At 47.2% G+C, this 14,994-nt stretch overlaps 1 protein-coding gene and 1 long non-coding RNA gene across 2 annotated transcripts in view; one reads left to right on the forward strand and one right to left on the reverse strand.

Moving 5' to 3' along the window:
- Window positions 1-290, reverse strand: part of EZR (ezrin) — a 53,151-nt gene extending 52,861 nt beyond the window's left edge. Inside the window, exon 1 of the mRNA XM_002817526.6 lies at window positions 161-290. The gene's annotated coding sequence lies outside the window, so the exon portion shown is untranslated. The remainder of the gene's footprint in view (window positions 1-160) is intronic.
- On the forward strand, window positions 252-13,766 carry LOC129060118 (uncharacterized). The gene is made up of 3 exons (XR_008526542.2): window positions 252-1,429; window positions 9,744-9,843; window positions 12,661-13,766. It is a non-coding gene; the product is annotated as an uncharacterized LOC129060118 (long non-coding RNA).
- The last annotated feature ends 1,228 nt before the right edge of the window (window positions 13,767-14,994 follow it).

Genomic DNA, 14,994 nt, shown 5'->3' on the forward strand with positions numbered 1-14,994 from the left:
TCAGCTCCACCTGCCCCGCGGGTACCGGGCGAGAACCCCGCGCCGCGCCCCCTAGGCAGCCCGCCGCACCTGCCGCCGAGCCCCGCCGCCCGCCCGGGCCCTCCGCCAGGAACCCCCAGCCCAGAACCCCTGTCCCGACCCCGGCCGCCGCACGCCTCACCCGGCGCCTGCAGTGCTCCGTGTGCTTCCCGCCGCCCTTGCGTCCGCCGAGTGCGCTCGCTGCCCGCGCTCCCAAGAGCCCCGGCGGGGCGGGTCCCGGGACCACGCCCCTTCCCGCCCAGCTCCCGACCTGTGAGGTGCGCCCCCCGCAAGATGGCGGCAGCCGGGCCTCGGGCTGGGTGGGGGCGGAACTTGGCGGAAGTGCTCGCTACTCTCCTCGCAGATGCAACTGGGGAGGCTGTCCCACAGCGAGCAGGGGGAAGTCAGGAAAACGTAAATAAATCTGGAGAAGCAGACGGCCTGGGAGAATTGCTGGACCGCTTGGAGCCGGGACCGGGGGCCAGTTCCGAGGCCTCGGCCCTGGGGCGGCTGCACCTGGGCCCGAGTCTCGGTGCACGTGGCCGGCCCAGCCGCCGCCTTCCGAAGCTCTGGTTAAGGGGCACGTTTGTGGCCTCTTGACGTGACTGGCAAAAAGCTCCATGGGATTTCCCTGAAATTCTAGGAATTAAGTTTTTTTGTTTGTTTTTTGCTAATGGTTCTCAACAAATTTTTAAGACACACAAAACACATGCTTTGGGGGCCAGTAGAATTTGCTGCGGGAGAGCTCACTCTAGAAGGGGTTCTCAACGTCTGGCTTCCAGACAAGCAGCAACAGCATTCACTGGGAACTTGCAGAAGTGGAAATTAGGTGTTGCTCAGCCTTAGGATTCAGAAACTCTAGGGCTGGGCGCAGCAATCAGTGTGTTACAAGCCCTTCGGGTGATTGTGATGTTGGCTAAAGGTTGAGACCAGAGCTTCTCCTGAATTCTTCTCCTGGGTTTACGCCTCCCTTTCTGCTCTTAGTTTTCTTGTTTGTTAAGCGGCATAATTATGGCACCTGTATCAGAGGGTTGTAATGAGGATAATGAGTTAGTACATGTAAGATGCCTGGAACAGTACCTGACACTTAGTAAGCACTTAAATCTATCCTGGTAGAAAGAGAAACCGATGACTTTGGGCGAAGTTCCAAACTCTGTTTCCCAATTTGTTGAATGAACATACTAGTAGCCCCACCTACATAGACTTGTAAGGATTAAATGAGATCGTGCATGCCGAATGCTTAACTCGTGCTAGCCTCATAGTAATTGATGCTTAACCTGTCTTCCTAGGGACACACTGCTGTTTGGGCAACCCTTTGTCAGGGCCTGTAATCTCCCACTTGCAGATCCAGGGCATTTCAGAGGTCAGAGAGAGGAGGGAGGCCTCTTCTGAGATTTTGACCTCTATTCAGGTAAGTGTATTCCCTCTGAAAGACTGAACTTTTCTTTTCTTTCCCTTTTTTTTTTTTTAGACGGAGTTTCGCTCTTCTTGTCCAGGTTGGAGTGCAATGGCGCAATCTCGGCTCATTGCAACCTCCGTCTCCCAGGTTCAAGCAATTCTCCTGCCTCAGCCTCTTGAGTAGCTGGGATTACAGACACCCGCCACCAAGCCCAGCTAATTTTTTGTATTTTTAGTAGAGACGGGGTTTCACCATGTTGGCCAGGCTGGTTTTGAACTCCTGACCTCAGGTGATCTGCTCACCTCGGCCTCCCAAAGTGTTAGGATTACAGGCGTTAGCCACCACTCCTGGCCTAAATTTCTTTTTTATTAAAATGAAGATATAGGCCGGGCGCTGTGGCTCACGCCTGTAATCCCAGCACTTTGGGAGGCCGAGGCAGGTGGAACACCTGAGGTCAGGAGTTCAAGACCAGCCTGACCAACATGGAGAAACCCTGTCTCTACTAAAAATACAGAATTAGCTGGGTGTGGTGGCACACGCCTGTAGTCCCAGCTACTCGGGAGGCTGAGGCAGGAGAATGGCGTGAACCCGGGAGGCGGAGCTTACAGTGAGCTAAGATCGCACCATTGCACTCCAGCCTGGGCAACGAGTGAAACTCCGTCTCATAAATAAATAAATAAATAAATAAATAAAATGAAGATATAATGGTAACTGCAGTAGAAAGGAAACTATGAAAGATATTTAACACTGATAATGTTTCCAACTGGACATCAGTACCTCCACCGCCTTATCACTGCCTGGAGCCTGGTTAGCCAATTTGGGTTCCCAACTCTCATAATAGGATATGCCTCTAATCTCATTTTTATCTCGCTCCGTTTGAAGTATACTGTCTTCTAAATTGAATGTTTGAAATAGTGGTGCCCCAAGACCTTGAAGAGCATTTCTGAACTTTACCCTTTAGGGGAATGCTGAAAAATGAAGTGGCCTGTGGCGTTGTGGTAAAAATGAAACGGCCAGGTGCAATGACTCAAGCCTGTAATCCCAGCACTTTGGGAGGCTGAGGCGAGCGGATCACCTGAGGTCAGGAGTTCGAGACCAGCCTGGCCAACATGGGGAAACCCCATCTCTATTAAAAATACAAAAAATTAGCTGGGCATGGTGGTGCACGCCTGTAACCCCAGCTACTCGGGAGCCTGAGGCAGGAGAATCACTTGAAACCAACTGCGAGGCAGAGGTTGCAGTGAGCTGAGATTGCACCATTGCACTCTAGCCTGGGCAACAACAGCGAAACTCTGTCTCAAAAAATAAATAAAATAAAATAAAATAAAATAAAAATGAAACGATGGCATGTTTTTGAGGCAAACAGAGCTAAGTCTGAATTCTGCTTCCTGCAAACTGACCAACCTGGTCCGTTTGGGTAAGTCTGTCAACCTGACTGAGCATCCATCTCTTCATCTGCAAAATGGAAATGATAATATGTATTTCATGGTATTCTTGTGTCACTGAGTCATATCATATGAGCATTTAACTCACTCAACTTATATGTACAATCAGCCCTCTGTATTTGTGGGTTCTACATTCGTGGAATCAGCCAACCTTGGATGGAAAAGATTTGGAAAATAAAAAATAAAAATAATACTACAATTAAAATACCAATAAAAATCCAATACAGAATATAGTATAACAAGTGTTTACATTATATTACATATTATAAGTAATCTGGAGATGATTTAAGATATACAGGAGGATTTTGTACATTATATGCAAATACTATACCCTTTTATGTCAGGAACTTGATCATTGGAGAATTTTGGTATCCTCAGAGGTCTTGGAACCAATCCCCTGTGGATACAGAGGGATGCTATATAATCTTTCTTACGTAAGTTAAAATAGTATAAAGTCATATTTGTACATGCATTCCTTACATGTATCTTACATTACTGTTAGTATGATACATAGCATTTACATGTTACTGTACTGTTCTGCCCACCAAGGAAACACCTACCGTGTATCTTATGAATGTTTTAAGATTTTCTAAGGGTAATTTATTTTCGTCAGGGTTTAAAACCTAAACCCCTGCCCCCCAGCACACACAGAAGACTAAACTCCAGCTGTGTTGAAACTTGAATATGCATTAGAATCACTCTTAGTGCCCTTCTCCAGGAATTATGGCTCACTAAGACTAAGTCTCAGGCAGCCCCTGGGAATCTGTATCTTTAACAAGTCCCCACGTGGTTTTGATGATGTACACCATAATTTGAGAACAGCTGACTTAGGATGTGGCAGGACCTTGACGCATATTTCACTGGCCTCTCCTTTTAGCCCTCATTTGTGAAGCTGTTCCTTGTGTTTGAAAGTCATCTTTTTGTTAATATATGATACTCAGTGCCTTGGAAGGAAGTGAGGAAACACTGGAGCCAGGACTACTGGAAACTTCTTTGCTGTTAGTCTAGGTATAAGACCTTGAATGACCCTTCATTGCCAGGTTTCCATTTTTCAGTTTTTCAGCTAGAGAAGGGTAATCCTAAGTCTGCCTCTGGAGCCTGGTGAAGGGCTGTTGGTAACTTCCTGGGAGTTCTTCAGACAAGGTTAAAACTAAAGTGAGGAAGGGCAGCCCTCCCGGAAGCTCAGAACAGTGTCACGGACTAGAACCACTGTACCCAGAATAGTCACATCCACTGATACGGGAGCTTTCTATCAAATCACCTTGGAGCCTGTCTACACACTGGTGCCGGATTAATCTCAACCAGTAACAAAAAATTGACTAAAGCTCTATCTAGCTGTAGGCACTTCAAAAGAACAGTCAGTAGGCAGTGGGGAAATACATAAAGAGTACTCTTGGCAAAACAAGGATTGGGGTTATTTTCCACCCTTAATAACCTTGGGGGAAAATGCAAGACAGTGACTAAATCTGGAGGACAGGGCGATGACACAGTGAGAGAAGCATGGATGTTTCCACTGTCTTGGTAATACTTGACTAAGGTGCCTGCTAGTCCACGGGTTTCCTTTATAGCCTCCTTCCTACCTCTTTATTGGTCTGAATTTTTTATTTTATTTTATTTTATTTGTTTTTGAGACAGGATCTCGCTCTGTCACCCAAGCTGGAGTGCAGTGGCGTGATCTCTGCTCACTGCAACCTCCACCTCCCAGGCTCAAGAGATCCCCCCACCTCACCCAGGTAGCTGGGACTACAGGCGATGCCACCACACTGGGCTAGTTTTTGTATTTTTTGTAGGGATGGGGTTTCACCATGTTGCCCAGGCCGGTCTTGAACTCCTCAGGTGGAGGAGTTCACCACCCACCTCAGCCTCCCAAAGTGTTGGAATTACAGGTGGGAGCCACTGTACCTGGCCTGAAATGTTTATTTAAGAAAAAATAAAATACAGTAAGCATTTCATTGGCTGAGATGATAGCTACAGAGAAACATTTCATGGAATCATAAAGTTCTATGAACTTGGCATGCAAATTCCTGATATCATCTAACATTCCTTTTTGACCTTGGGAAGGGTGACCAATCCTTTCAGAGTGGGTGAGCAAGCATAGGAACAACTAAGGACTCAGACAACCTGATAAGTGGCCGTTCGGTGGAGTCCAAATACGTTGTGTTCAGAAAGAATATTTAAGGCCAGGCTCAGTGGCTCACGCCTGTAATCCCAGCACTTTGGGAGACCAAGGAGGACGGATCACCTGAGGTCGGGAGTTCAAGACCAGCCTGGCCAACATAGTGAAACCCCATCTCTACTCAAAATACAAAATCAACTGGGTGTGGTGGCACGTGCCTGTAATCCCAGCTACTTGGGAGGCTGAGGCACCAGAATCCCTTGAACCCAGGAGGCGGAGGTTACAGTGAGCTGAGATGGCACCACTGCACTCCAGTCTGGATGACAGAGCAAGACTCTGTCTCAATTTAAAAAAAAAAAAAGAATATTTAAGGATCTTTGTAGTATAATAAGCTAGGAAGAGTGTCTTGGTACTGTTTTGATGGTACAACTTATATAATTTGGGTCTGCTAAGAAGAATTCTGGCCATTAACTGTTCTATTTTAATTGTTTCCTTGGCTTATTTAATAATTTGCACAAATATCCTTAATAACTTCTGTGTAAAAGAGAACTAATGACTGGGCACAATGGCTCACACCTGTAATTCCAACAGTTTGGGATGCCGAGGTGGGAGGATCACTTAAGCCCAGTTTGAGAGCAGCCTGGTCAACAGAAGGAGACCCTGTCTCTACAAAAAAAAAAAAAAAAAAAAGAATGAGTACTGATGCTCACACAACCTGTTTGACTAATAAACTCCCAAATAGAGCAGCTTTATTATGATTTCTTTTTTTTTTTTTTTTTTTTTTTGTATTTTTAGTAGAGACGGGGTTTCTCCATGTTGGTCAGGCTGGTCTCGAACTTCCAACCTCAGGTGATCCATCCACCTCAGCCTCCCAAAGTGCTGTGATTACAGGTGTGAGCCACTGGCCCAGCCTATTATGATTTCTTATCCTTGATCATTGTTTTGTTCCCCCACCCACACTTGCCCCCTGTTGTTTTTGAGACAAGGTCTGGCTCTGTCACCCAGCCTGGAGTGCAGTAGCACAGTCTGGGCTAGCTGCAACTTCAGCCTGCTGGGCTCAAGCCAACCTCCCACCTCAGCCTCTCAAGTAACTAGGACTACAGGCATGCGCCACCACCAGCTAATTTTTGTATTATTTGTAGAGACAGGGTTTCGCCATGTTGCCCAGGCTGGCCTTGAACTCATGAGCTCAGGCAGTCTGCCCGCCTTGGCCTCCAAAGTGCTGGGATTAAAGGCATGAGCCACCCAACTTGGCCTCTTTCCCCATTTTTTGAAAAAAAAGTATGTGGCACAATGGGGTAGTAGGAAGCTTAAACCTCCTCTATTCGGATACTCTCATTTTACAGAGGAACCAGGCCCCAAGAGATTAAACTGATTGTCCTCATTCCTGCACTTAAACTTCTCTTGTCAAGATTAACATTACCTCCATCTTGCTGAATCCAGAGGCCAAACCTCTTGGCCTCATCTGACCCTTCTCCTAAGCAGCCTCCCACATGTTCAACCATTCCCTGAGCATATTTTGTGCTTAGGATTTCTGTGCTTTCTCTTCTCTTCCCTTCTGGGTCCTTCCCAGCCCTTATCTATGTACGAATTCTTCCCCTAGGTCATGTAGTCTGATCCCAAGGCTTCAGTCACGTCCCCAGCCCTGCCTTTTCCCCCAGCAACAACTGTCTATTGGTGTCTCCAGAGTTCTTGTTTGTTCAAGAACTTCCTCCCTCCTAGCCTCCCCGTTCTCAGCAAAGAGCTCCACCACACACCCTGTTGCATGGCCCCAAACCTAGAGGTAACCTTCATTCTATTTTTGCCTCAACCCCATTTTATCCTTCACCCCTGTGCCTCCAGTCCAGCAGACCAAACAGCCACATTTCCCGGCTAGGTCAGATGGTACACGTCTGGGTTTGGAGATACAATTCAAACTTCTCCTTGGCCCCGAGTGCGTCGGCATCTCCAGCTGTGTCTTCTTTCCCTCACTCTCACTCGCCCTGAGCTTGAGCTCAGCTGGCTCTACTCCCGCTGCTGATTTTTTTGATCTGTGATCACTCAGCCCCGTTGCTGCCTTAGAGGTTTTGTGCTTCATATTCCCATGGCCTGGAAGGCATGTCTCCGATCTGTGCCAGCCTGGCCTTTTCTCATCCTCCAGGTCTTTGCAGCAGTGCCTCCTCCTCCAAGAGCACTTCCCAGCCACTGTCCCCTGCTGCCCCCTACCATCTGAAGAGCCACCGTCTGGTGCCCCGCCACTTCACCCGATTCACTGCCTTCAGAGAACTTGACTCTGCAATTCTCTTCCTTGTTTTTTTTTTTTTTTTTCTGTTTTGAGACAGGGTCTCCCTCCATTGTGCAGGCTGGAGTTCAGTGGCAAGATCATGAAGATCATGGCTCACTGCAACCTGAACCTCCCAGACTCAAGCGATCCTCCTGCGTTGGCCTTTTGAGTAGCTGGGACCACAGGTGCGTGCCATCACGCCCAGCTAATTTATTTATTTATTTTTAGAGACAGGGGCCTCACTATGTTGTTCAGGCTGGTCTTGAACTCCTGGCCTCAAGCAGTCCTCCTGCCTCAGCTTCCCCATTGTATTTTGTTTTTGTTTTTGTTTTTGTTTTTGTTTTTGTTTTTTTGAGACAGAGTCTCACTTTCATTGTTGTCCAGGCTGGAGTGTAGTGATGGTGGTGTGAACACGGTTTCCTGCAGCCTCAACACCCTGGGCTCAAGTGATACTCCCACCTCAGCCCCTGAAGCAGCTGGGACTACAGGTACATGACACCACACCAGGCTAATTTTTGTATTTTTTGTCGAGATGGGATTTCACCATGTGGCCCAGGCTGGTTTTGAACTCCTGAGCTCAGGGGATCCACCCGCCTTGGGCTCCCCACAAGAGTTGAAGCTCCTCTGGGTCTTGTTTGTCGATGGACCCTCAGCAACTAAAACAGTGTCTGGTGTGTGGTAGCTGTTCAATAAATATCTGTTGAATAAATGAATGGACAAATCCTGTTAGTCCCAGAACCGGGTTACTCAGGTAAGTTTTCCTTCCTGTGTATCATACTGCTGTCCACTGGGTTGCTAACCATGGCAGCACCTTACTCGAAGTCTTATTTAGCAGCCCAGCTGTCCAAAACACCATCGAAAACCAGATGTTTAAAAAAAAAAAAAAGCAGAATTCATGTTTTTAGAATTTCTCTGGGTTTCCCCTAAAGTGTATTAATTCCTGTTTTCATTGTGAGTCTAAGTTTTATTAGTTCCTTTCCCAGGCCATGGCAGATTAGCAGAGAGGGTGCAGGGTACAGGCAGACACACTGACAGCAGTAAGAAGCAATGCTTGATGGTGAAGAGGCAGGAATTGTACAGAACAGGCAACTCAGAAGGACAGCCCGGAAGCCTGAGGGCATTGATTGGTGTTCCTGGTGATTGTTTTCTCAGGAAAGGGAGCTATGTCTGCTCTCTATTATCATAAAACATGTTATTTTGTAATGTTTAAAAATGGTGAAATGTTTTAAATCTTCAGGAATTAATTCAATAGACAACTATCTCGATTTAACAAATGGTATTATTTTATCCCGTTAGTTTCAGGTTTTAAAAAAAAAGAAATAATGGCCGGGCGTGGTGGCTCACACCTGTAATCCCAGCACTTTGGGAGGCAGAGGCAGGCAGATCACCTGAGGTCGGGAGTTCGAGACCAGCCTGACCAACATGGAGAAACCCCATCTCTACAGACAAAAAATACAAAATTAGCCAGGCATGGTGGTGCATGCCTGTAATCCCAGCTACTCGGGAGGCTGAGGCAGGAGAATTGCTTGAACCCAGGAGGTGGAGGTTGCAGTGAGTCGAAATAGCGCCATTGCACTCCAGCCTGGACAACAAGAGCAAAACTCTGTCTTGAAAAAAAGAAAAAGAGAAATAAAATGCGATAGATAAATTAAAGCCTCTCTACCCCTCCCCAGGAACAATCAATGTTCTAAAGTTGCTGGGTTTCCTCTCTGCAAGGGTTAATTTTTTTTTTTTTTTTTTTTGAGATGGAGTTTCGCTCTTGTTGCCCAGGCTGGAGTGCAATGGCGCGGTCTCAGCTCACAGCAACCTCCGGCTCCCAGGTTCAAGCCATTCTCCTGCCTCAGCTTCCGAAGTAGCTGGGATTACAGGCATGCACCACCACGCCCGGCTAATTTTGTATTTTTAGTAGAGATGAGGTTTCTCCATGTTGTTCAGACTGGTCTCGAACTCCGGACCTCAGGTGATCCACCCACCTCGGCCTCCCAAAGTGCTGGGATTACAGGTGTGAGCCACCACGCCCGGCCAAGGGTTAATGTTTCATATGAAAAAAAAAAAAAATCTGTCTGGGTGTGGTGGCTCCCTCCTGTAATCCCAGCACTGTGGGAAGCTGAGGCAAGAAGAGGATTGCTTGAGCCCAGGAGTTCTAGATCAGCCTGGGCAACATGGTGAAACCTCATCTCTACTAAAAATACAAAATTACCTAGGCATGATGGGGCGCTTCTGTGGTCCCAGCTACTCAGAAGGCTGAGGCGGGAGGATCACTTGAGCCTGGGAGGTAAAGGCTGCAGTGAGCTGAGGTCATGCCACTGCACTCCGGCCTGGGTGACCAAGTGAGACCTGTCTCAAAAAAAGAAAAAAACCAAAAACATGAAACAATTTCCTAAATAAATTAGATGTTATTAATTAGGTGTTTAATGGCAGAATATAAACAAGAATTATTTTTAAATCATCTTAATTTTTTCTTTCTTTCCTCTTTCTTCCTTCTTTTTTTTCTTACAAAAGGCTACCTTAATAAAGCAGTATGTGCTGAAATGCCAGGCACGACACGGATGGTTTTCAGTCATTTGGATTGTCCTCTGCTCGAACTGTGAGCTCCTCAAAGGTAAGACCAGTGACTACTGGTCTTGGTATCTCAAGTACCTAGAATAGAGCCTTGCACATCATAGGGGCTCAGTAAATATTTATCGAACTGAATTGAAAACTGAGCCCCGTGTGTTTTCTGTAGTGAAGACAATGTCTCACTAAGCATTTAGATGTCCGGATCCCAGAGATTTGACATGTAAACTAGATAATTGGCACTTGAAATATTTTGTTTAATTAAAAAAAAATTTAGCCCAGGTGCAGTGGCTCACACCTGTAATCCCAGCACTTTCGGAGGCCGAGGCAGGTGGATCACGAGGTCAGGAGTTCAAGACCAGCCTGGCCAACATGGTGAAACCCTGTCTCTACTAAAAATACAAAAATTAGCCAGGCGTGGTGGCACACGCCTGTAGTCCCAGCTACTCGGGAGGCTGAGGCAGGAGAATCCCTTGAACCCAGAAGGTGGAGGTTGCAGCGAGCAGAGATCGAGCCACTGCACTCTAGCCTGGGTGACAGGGCGAGACTCTGTCTCAAAAAAAAAAAAAAAAAAAAAATTAAAGCCTTCTGATAACCAGGGCAAACAAATTTCTGTAGCAGGTAATGAATGTTACCTGACCCTGTGGAATCTTACTGAATATCAAAAGGACTCGTTCCAGAAGGAAGTCATCTTGTAATGTCCTGGGCAGTGCTTCACCCTAGGCTGAAACATGGGCCACATACTTCATTCACCAATCAGTGAGCTATAAGGGAGAGCAAGACAGATGAATCTTGAAGTTTATGCTTAATTAAAACTTGGCCTTTGGCTGTTTGGGTTTTCCCAGACTTCCCATGAATTTCCATGAAATCAGCATTGTCACTTTGTCAATCTGCCATTCCCAGCCACCTACTCAGACTGGGTCCTCAGGTCACCCTGAGAATGTGACTGGAGAATACAGAGACTGGGACGTGGAGTCCAAGGGCAACTGACTGTAAGGTCTGGGTCTGGTCCTAGTTCTGCCATTGACCCTGAGTGTTGGCACAGCGGCCATCTGAGGGACGTGCTAGCTGGGAGGTAGGCTGGCCAGCTCTCAGCTTCTGCGCATGGCTGTTGCTATGCTAGAACATGAGCCCTCTCCTGCTACCTGTCTCGTTTTCAAGAAAACCCTGAAATCCTGATTTTTATGTGACATTTCCCAATTCTTTTTTCTCTTTGAGATAGTGTCTCGCTCTGTTACCCAGGCTGGAATGCAGTGGTGCATTCTTGGCTCACTGCAGCCTTGAACGCCCAAGCTCAAGTGATCCTCCCACCTGAACCCCCTTAGTAGCTGGAACTAGAGGTGTATGCCACCATGCCCAGCTAATTTTCAAATTTTTTGTAGAGATGAGGCCTCACTATATTGCCCATCACTATATTGCTCACTATATTGCTATATTGAACTGAAGCAATCCTCCTGCCGTGGCCTCTAAAGTGCTGGAATTACAGGCATGAGCCACCACCGTGCCCAGCTCCCAGTTCTTAAATATTGGCAAATAAGTTACAGTTTTTTTCCAAGATCCTCTGCAAGCCAGATGAAACGTGTGCAGGCCAGAGGTGTGTTCCTCCCTGCCTTCTGCTCTGCAGATCCACTTAGTGCCTGTCCTATACGTGGGTTCAACCAGGTAACTTTTTTTTTTTTGAGACAGAGTCTCACTCTGTCGCCCAGGCTGGAGTGCGGTGATGTGGTCTCAGCTCACTGCAACCTCTACCTCTCGGGCTCAAGTGATTCTCCTGTCTCAGCCTCCCCACTAGCTGGGACTACAGGTGTGCGCCACCACGCCCAGCTAATTTTTGTATTTTTAGTAGAAATGGGGTTTCACCATATTGCCCAGGCTGTTCTCGTGACCTCAGGTGATCTGTCTGCCTTGGCCTCCCAAAGTGCTGGACTACAGGCGTGAGCCACCGTGCCTGGCCTCAACCAGGCAACTTCTAATGTCCCACTAGGCTTCAAAACACTGTCACTCCTGGCATGCTTGACTTTCCCTGGTGACAGTGCTGGCAGGGACTGCCCTCCCTGAGTCTAGGTGTGGTGGAAGACACACAGGCCTATCCATGCAGCCTCTCATTCTGTGCACACTCAAAGGCAGCTCTCATGGTCGCATTTTCAGTTTGGGGAATTGTCATGTTGGTAACTGTAGGCCTTAGACTTAAGGGACATTCGAGGAGGGAGTGACCCCCTTTCGTGGTGGGCACAACACCCTAAATGGCTAGCCTCAGCTCTTCCTCCCTGGCAGGCCCCATCTATGCTGACCGCCGTGGTGGGGTTCTGAGCTGTACGCCCCAACCCCTTACTCCGCCAATAAGAAAGAGTGGCTTCCAGGTTTCTGCACACTTCCTTGCCAGCAGGGTTGTGTTTTGCTTCTAGACTGGCAGCGTTCCACAGCCCTCTCACTGGTGAGCACCTCTGATGGCTCCACATCCCATCTGCCCCATTGCTGTGGCTGTGAGAGCTGTTCAGGGTTGGTGGAATGACCACCACAGCAGGTGGGCATTGAGTGCAGGGTCCCTGCCCTTCCAGGCAGCTTACTTTCAAAGGCACAGCCATTTCACAACACGCTTCTCCTCCTGGACCTACCTACAGCAAAGCTGGGACTATTGGCATGGATTTCCTAAGACTTGCTTTCATTTCGAAATTGTTTTTAAGAAAGAAAAAGTAAAAGCAGCTCCCCACAATGGAAAAGCTACTTTGCATCTCATCTCCAAGTGGAGCTGACCTGGATAGTCATCCCCTGGTTCCTAGGTGGGGCAGGTACTAACTGGTGGGCGGGCAGGGATGACGCCCATAGGAATGTTGACAAACTGGGTTTTGTGAATCTCCCGAAGCTCAGAACTCTGATGGCATCGATTCTTGGTGGCTCTTCCTCCCTTCTCTTCCCTTTATCCCAACGTCTGGCCGTCGGATCCTAGAACTTGCAACTGAGAAGGGGGAGACCCGGCTTCCATGTAGAGGACACACCATTTCCTTCCCCCTGAGGAGGCTCGCGAGGGTGACTGTTGGGCCTCTCCTGGAGCCTCAGAGGAGAAGGACTCCCTTGTCTGTGGGTGAATTTGGAAGGAGAATCTGGGCATACAGAGCCCAGCCCTTTGGCTCACTCTTCCTCTTGGGAGCTGACCACCCGCACACTGCTCTATCTCTTCCAGCCATGCATGTTGTGGGGCCTGGTCCCCTATGGATGGCCCATGGTGGCCTAGAGCTGTCTCTGCCAGGGGGCACATTCGTCTAATTCTGTCATGCAGTTGTAGGCAGTCCACTTGCCTGTAGATCGAGGCCATGCCCTCCAACAGTGGCTTTATCAGCAATAAAACTTGCAGGTTTCATCTCCCTTGTCTCATTCACTGGCCCCTTCACATTGCAACCAGCACCTCTACTGGCTCCCAGGCTGCTCCGCTGGAGCTGAAAAGAATGAATACCTATCTTCAGCAACTGTATCTTTCCCCCTCTTAACTTAGGCTCGGGAATCAAGCTTCCCCTAAATAAATGAATTGGACTTTATTCTCTCTAACCATACCGGCTCTCAAAACATTGGAAGCCAGATTTGCTGGGTCCAAATGTTTATGTTTATGGTTAGTTACATCAAAGAGACTTTGTCATTAGTAAAAGTGTTTTAATTTAAGGCAGGAACTTGGTTATGGCTCCTTGAAGACATCTCCTTATATTGCCTGGTGTCTATCCCTGTATCTGACACCCAGAGAGCTTAATAAACATTTTTATTCCATCAATTTGGTTGATTGAATGAGCCAGGACTTTTTCCTTTGTAACTCTCCAAAGCACTGAGCTCTCAGCAAAACAGAACCAACCAAGATGTGGCGCTGACTGACTCAACTGAACGTTTATCCCCAGAGACTTTTGATAGCGATCCTACCTATTCGAATTGAATCCAGCTCTTTATGTTTTAATTACTTCTTGTTATTCTCATTTTCTTTTCCCCATCATCCTAATGTGTTTAACATGTCTGTTTATATGTATTTTCTGTAAAGTATATATTATTTAACGTACACATGCTTTCAATTTATTTATTTATTTATTTAGAGATGGAGCCTCACTGTGTCGCCCAGGCTGGAGTACAGTGGTGCGATCTCTGCTCACTGCAACCTCCACCTCTCAGGTTCAAGCCATTCTCCTGCCTCAGCCTCCCGAGTAGCTGGGACTACAGGCGCACGCCACCATGCATGGCTAATTTTTGTATTTTTAGTAGAGATGGGGGTTTCTACATGTTGGTCAAGCTGGTCTCGAACTCCTGACCTCAGGTGATCTCCGCCTGCCTTGGCCTCCCAAAGTGCTGGGATTACAGGCGTGAGCCACCACGCCCAGCCAGCTTTGTGTTTTTAACATTCGTTTTTAGAAGTATTTTCTCTCCCCCTTTTCAGAAAGATATTCTCCTTCGTTTTCCTCTGTTAACATTTTAGTTTACCATCCACATTTGGGGCTTTCTCTGGAAATAGAGTCTACACTTCTGTACAGTTAAATTTTATTTTTCTCCATACAGATAGCCAGTTTTCCCAGCTCCATTTACTTCATGATCCACCCTTTTATTTTTTATTTATTTATTATTATTATTTTTTTTTGAAATGGAGTCTCGCTCTGTCGCCCAGGCTGAAGTGCAGTGGTGCAGTCTCTGCTCACTGCAACTCCATCTCGCAGGTTCAAGCGATTCTCCTGCCTCAGACTCCCGAGTAGCTGGGATTATAGGCGTGCACCACCACACTCAGCTAATTTTTGTATTTTTAGTAGAGACAGGGTCTCCACCATGTTGGCCAGGCTCCCAGCCTCAAGTGATCTTCCCACCCCAGCCTCCCAAAGTGCTGGGATTACAGGTGTGAGCCACCACCGCCGGCCATGGTCCATCCTTTTCCCATTGATTTGTGATGTCACCTTTATGGTGTATTACGTTCCCATGTGTCCCTGGGTCTGTCTGCCGGTTCTCTGTTCTGTTCCATTGGTCTATGCATTCTTGCATCTGTGGGCTATGTCTTTGCAACAGTAGATGTTAACCTCTGATGGGGCACATTTTCTCCTCATTGTTCCTCTTTTTTCACCATGGATTTTCGTGCAATTCCATTGTAAGCAAATGAATCTCAGGAAGATCTCTGCAGGAGCTGCTCCACTAAATATTTCACATTTTGTCTCTTCATATCATGCTTATTGTTTGATTGTTA

The sequence above is a fragment of the Pongo abelii genome, chromosome 5 (genome assembly GCF_028885655.2).
Source record: "Pongo abelii isolate AG06213 chromosome 5, NHGRI_mPonAbe1-v2.0_pri, whole genome shotgun sequence".
Taxonomy (NCBI): Eukaryota; Metazoa; Chordata; class Mammalia; order Primates; family Hominidae; genus Pongo; species Pongo abelii.